The sequence below is a fragment of the Nicotiana sylvestris genome, chromosome 7 (genome assembly GCF_000393655.2).
Source record: "Nicotiana sylvestris chromosome 7, ASM39365v2, whole genome shotgun sequence".
NCBI classification, from domain to species: domain Eukaryota; kingdom Viridiplantae; phylum Streptophyta; class Magnoliopsida; order Solanales; family Solanaceae; genus Nicotiana; species Nicotiana sylvestris.
In genome coordinates this window covers 89399998-89406024 of record NC_091063.1, presented here as the reverse complement: position 1 = coordinate 89406024, position 6027 = coordinate 89399998, and positions in this window count along the sequence as shown.

The window sequence follows — 6027 nt, the reverse complement described above, 5'->3', positions numbered from 1 at the left end:
TGGAGACTTGGGCTTCAGAAATTTCCCTTAGCCCAATTTCAGGTTTATTCAATGTCCCTCCTCCCCCCCCCCCCTTTGTTATTTGTTTTCTTATCCTTTTTCTTGATTTTAAACTAATAAATTAATTAAAATCCTAGACTAAAATCTAATTTGAAAAATCATATTAATTATTTATTTAAAACATAAAAAATATTAATTAACTTAAAGATAAATGCAAAGAAATTACTAATTTGAGACAAAAGCTAGAAAATGTAAAAATAGCTAATATTTTTTGATTTTTGTCTATTAATGCAATTAATCACAACTTAAACCTAAAAATGCAATGCATGAATTTTGAACATTTTAGGGTATTTCCCCTAAAAAAAATATTAAATACGCACCAAAATGTAATTAAATGCAAATAATTACTATAAATTCCTAAAAAAAGATACTCAAAAGGAAATTCATTTGTGACTTTTGTAGGAATATTATTATTCGGGCAAAAATCACGTGCACACATGCACGACATCACCCTTCGTGCTTTATCTCTCTTCCTCACCATGTAAATATTAGAAATGTGCACGGCATCACCCTTCGTGTTTTATCTCTCTTCCTCACCATATTCATCAATATCAATGAAAATGTACACTGCATCACCTTTCGTGTTTTATCACTCTTTCCTCACCAAATGCATAAATATGAATGTGTTCAGCATCACCCTTCGTGCTTTATCTCTCTTTCCTCACCCAAACAATAGCAACAACAACATCCCGGCAAGGGAATCAATAACAAGAATAAACACATCCCGGCAAGAGAATCAACAGTAAGAAATAAATACGTCCCGACAAGGGAATCAGCTATAACCATACTTCTACCAACAATTAACTTCACAAATGAAACCTCAACTGTAGCCAATGCTCAATAATAAACAAATACCACGAAGATAATCATAAGTCTTGCCCAACACGGGGAATTAACAATTTAGGCATTTGTAGTACTTATTAAGAAACACAACGATTATAATTTACGACTCACGGGCATGCTTGACAACGACGTATAGATAATCGTCACCACGCCTATACGTCGTACACTACACTAGAACATAGCAAATAAAGCACAATACATATTCCTTTAAGCTAAGGTTAGACCAAACACTTACCTCGAACTTCCACGGCCAACTCAAGCCTCAAACACCGTTTTTCCTTTATATCCTCCAATTTACTTGTATCTAGTCCAAATTAATTTAACAACATCAATAAATGCTAAAGAATTCATACCCAATGCTTAATTATAGGTTTTCTATCATTTTTCCCAAAAAGTCAAAAATTGACCACAGGCTCGCTTGGTCAAAACTCGAGGTTCGAACCAAAACCCGATCACCAATTCATCCACGAGCCCGAATATTCAATTAGTTTCGAAATCCGACCCCAAAACGAGATCTAAATTCCAATTATTCAAAAAGCCCTAACTCTACCCAAATTCCTAATTTCTGCCATGGAAGAACAATATTTAAGCCTAGAAATCTAATGGGTGTTGATGGAAAAGGAAGAATATGAGTTTAGGAACACATACCTATTATTTGGGATTGAATTTGCTCTTCAAAAATCGCCTAAGGTCTGATTTTTGGGAAGGAGATATGAAAATATGGTTTATTCCCGTTTTTGGTTTGGTTTTTAATTCATTGGACAGGTCTTCTTCACGTTCGCGAGAAGCCTGTCGCGTTCGCAAGAAGCCTGTCATTGCGAAGGGTTAACCCCCTGACCTTCGCATTCGCGAGACCTACACCGCGATCGCGTAGGGTAAAATCCCTTCCCCCAGTTCCCGGACAAATGGCCTTCGCATTCGTGATAGCCAGGTCATGTTCGTAAAGGGTAACACCATCAATGCTTCTCGTTCGAGTAGAGGAAAAATTCTCTCAAACTGACTTACTCTTCACATTCGCGAGATTTCCTTAGCGAACGCGAAGAATAATACACCAGCACACCAGAAGCAGCAAAACAGCAAAAAATCCTAAGGCCAAAACACCCCGAAACCTATCCGAAACTCACCCGAGCCCTCGGGGCTCCAAACCAAACATGCATACTAACTTAAAAACATCATATGGCCTTACTCGTGCAATCAAGTCCCCAAATTAACATCTCGAACTACGAGTTTAACATCAAAATCAAAGAAAAATCTCCATAACTCTTAAGTTCAAATTATAACAACCGAGGGTCCGATTCACGTCATCTCAAGTCTGCTTCTTACCAAATTTTACAGGCTCAACCTAAATACCACATAAGACCTATACCGGGCTCCAGAATCAAAACAAGGGTCTGATACAATCAATTTCAAACACATTTAAATTTCCAAAAACTCTTAAAATTTGATATAAAAAATTTTCTTCAAAAAATCATTTCTCGGGCTTGGGACCTCGGAATTCAATTCTGGGCATACGCCCAAATCTCATATTTTTCTATGGACCCTCCGAGACCGTCAAATCACGAGTCCGGGTCCATTTACCCAAAATGATGACCGAAGTCAATTTAAATTTAATTTTTAAGGCAAAATTAGCATTTTTATCAAAATTCCACATAAAAGCGTTCTGGATATACGTCCAGACCATGCACGCAAATTGAGGTGAGATAAAAAGGAGGTTTTAAGGCCTCGGAACACAGAATTGACTTATAAATCAAGTGATGACCTTTTGGATCATCACATCCTCCACCTCGAAAACAATCGTTCATCCTTGAACAGACGTAGAAAAGAAGTACCTGAGTCGAGGAAAAGATGGGGATAATAGCTTCGCAAATTGGACTCGGACTCCCAGGTCCTCGGCAGGCTGACCTCTCCACTGAACACAAACTGAAGGAAACTTCTTCGATATCAACTATCGAACCTGCCAGTCTAGAATAGCTACCGGCTCCACCTCATAGGTCAGATCCTTGTCCAACTGGACAATGCTGAAGTCTAACACGTGGTATGGATCGCCGTGATACTTCCGAAGCATGGACATATGAAACACTGGGTACACAACTAATAAACTCGGCAGCAACGTAAGTTTGTAAGCCACCTCTCCTACTCGATCAAGAATATCAAAAGGACCAATGAACCTAGGGCTTAGCTTGCGCTTCTTCCCAAATCTCATCACGCTCTTCATAGGCGACAGCCATAGCAACACTCGCTCTCCAACCATGAATGCCACATCACGAAACCTTGCAGTTGGCATAACTTTTCTGCCTGGACTGAGTGGTACGAAGCCTATCCTAAATGATCTTCACCTTGTCCGAGGCATCCTGTACTAGATCCGTACCCAACAACCGAGCGTCTCCCGACTCAAACCATCCAACCGGCGACCGACACCGCCTACCATATAAAGCCTCATAGGGAGCAATCTGGATGCTCGACTGGTAACTATTGTTTTAGGCGAACTCCGCTAAAGGAAAGAACCAATCCCACGAACCTTCACAGTCAATGACACATGCTCGGAGCATATCCTCCAAAATTTGAATGGTACACTCGGATTGCTCATCCGTATGAGGATGAAATGCTATGCTCAACATGACCCCCGTGCCCAACTCATGCTGTACTGCCCTCCAGAAATACGAGGTAAACTGTGTACCTCGATCATAACTGATAGACATGGGCACACCATGAAAACGAACAATCCCCCGGATATAGATCTCAGCTAACCTCTCGGAAGAATAGGAGACTGCCACATGAATGAAATGCGTTGACTTGGTCAGCCTATCAACAATAACCCATACTGCATCGAACTTCCTCTGAGTCCGTGGGAGTCCAACAACGAAGTACATAGTGATCCGTTCCCACTTTCACTCAGGAATCTCAATCTTCTAAAACAAACCACCTGGTCTCTGATGCTCGTACTTTACCTGCTGACAATTCAAACACCGAGCTACATAGGAAACACTGTCCTTCTTCATCCTCCTCCATCAATAATGTTGCCGCAAATTGTGATACATCTTAGCGGCGCCCGGATGAATAGAATACCGAGAACTATGGGCCTCCTCTAGAATCAACTCACGAAGCCCATCCACATTAGGTATAAAAATACGACCATGCATCCTCAAAACTCCATCATCTCCAACTGTAACCTGCTTGGTACCTCCGTGCCGCACTGTATCTCTAAGGACAAGAAAATGAGGGTCATCATACTGCCGATCTTGGATACGCTAAAATAATGAAGAACGAGTGACTGTGCAAGCTAGAACACAGATGGGCTCAGAAACATCCAACCTTACGAACTGATTGCCTAAAGCTTGAACATCCAAAGCAAGCGGCCTCTCACCGACCGGAGTATACGCAAGGCTGCCCATACTGGCTGACTTCCTACTCAAAGCATCGGCCACTACATTGGCCTTCCCCGGATGATACATGATGGTGATATCATAGTCTTTCAACAGCTCCAACCACCTCCTCTGCCTCAAATTTAGCTCCTTCTGCTTGAACAAGTATTGCAAACTCTTGTGATCCGTGAACACCTCACATGACACGCCATATAAGTAATGCCTCCAAATCTTCAGCGCGTGAACAATGGTTGCTAACTCCTAATCATGAACTGGATAATTCTTCTGGTAGATCTTCAACTGTCGCGAAGCATATACAATAACCTTGCCATTCTGAATCAACACCGCCCCAAGTCCATTACACGATCCATCACAATACACTATATATGGCCCTGAACCTGTAGGCAAAATCAACACCTGTGCCGTAGTCAAAGCTATCTTGAGCTTCTGAAAGCTCGCCTCACACTCGTCCGACCACCTGAACTGGGCACCCTTCTGGGTCAACCTGTTCATCGAGGCTACAATAGATGAAAACCCCTCCACAAACCGATGGTAATAACCCGCCAAGCCCAAGAAACTCCGGATCTCTATAGCTGATGTGGGTCTAGGCCAATCCTTGACTGCTGCAATCTTCTTAGGATCCACCTGAATACCTTCTGCTGATACAACATGACCCAAGAATGCAACCGAATTCAACCAAAACTCACACTTTGAAAACTTAGCATAAAACTAACTATCCCTCAAAGTCTGAAGAATGACTCGAAGATGCTGCTCGTGCTCCTCCCGGATGCGGGAATAAAACAAAATATTATCAATGAAGACAATCAAGAAGTAATCCAAATAAGGATTGAACACTCGGTTCATCAAATCCATGAAATCTTATGGGGCATTTGTTAACCCGAATGACATCACTAAGAACTCATAATACCTATACCGAGTGCAAAAAGCTATTTTAGGGACATCGGATGCCCTAATCCTCAATTGATGGTAGCCAGATCTCAAATTAATCTTCGAAAATATCTTGGCACCCTGAAGCTGATCAAACAAATCATCAATAATTGGCAATGGATACTTGTTCTTGATGGTGACTTTATTCAACTGTCGATAATCTATACACATCCTCATCGACCCATCATTCTTCTTAGCAAACAACACCGGCGCACCCCATGGAGAGAGACTCTGTCTAGTAAAGCCTTTATCCAGCAAGTCCTGCAATTGTTCTTTCAATTCTTTCAATTCTGGCGGGGCCATACGATATGGAGGGATAGAAATAGGTTGAGTGCCCGGAGCCAAATCAATGCAAAAGTCAATATTCCTGTCGGGTGGCATCCCTAGCAGGTCTGAAGGATATACCTTTGGAAACTCACGAACAACGGGCACAGAATCCATAGAAGGAACCTCAGTACTAGAATCACGAACATAGGCCAAATAGTCCAAACATCCCTTATCAACCATACGTCGAGCCTTCATACATGAGATAACCCTACTGGTAGAATGACCAGGAGTCCCTCTCCACTCCAAACGAGGCAACCCCAGTAATGCCAAGGTCACGGTCTTGGCATGACAATACAATATTGCATGATAAGGGGATAACCAATCCATCCCAGAATGACATGGAAATCCACCATATCGAGAAGTAGGAGATCTACATGGGTCTCAAGACCCCCAATAACGACCACGCAAGCATGATAAACACGATCTACCACAATAAAATCACCCACTGGTATAGACACATAGACATGAGCACTCAAAGAATCATGAG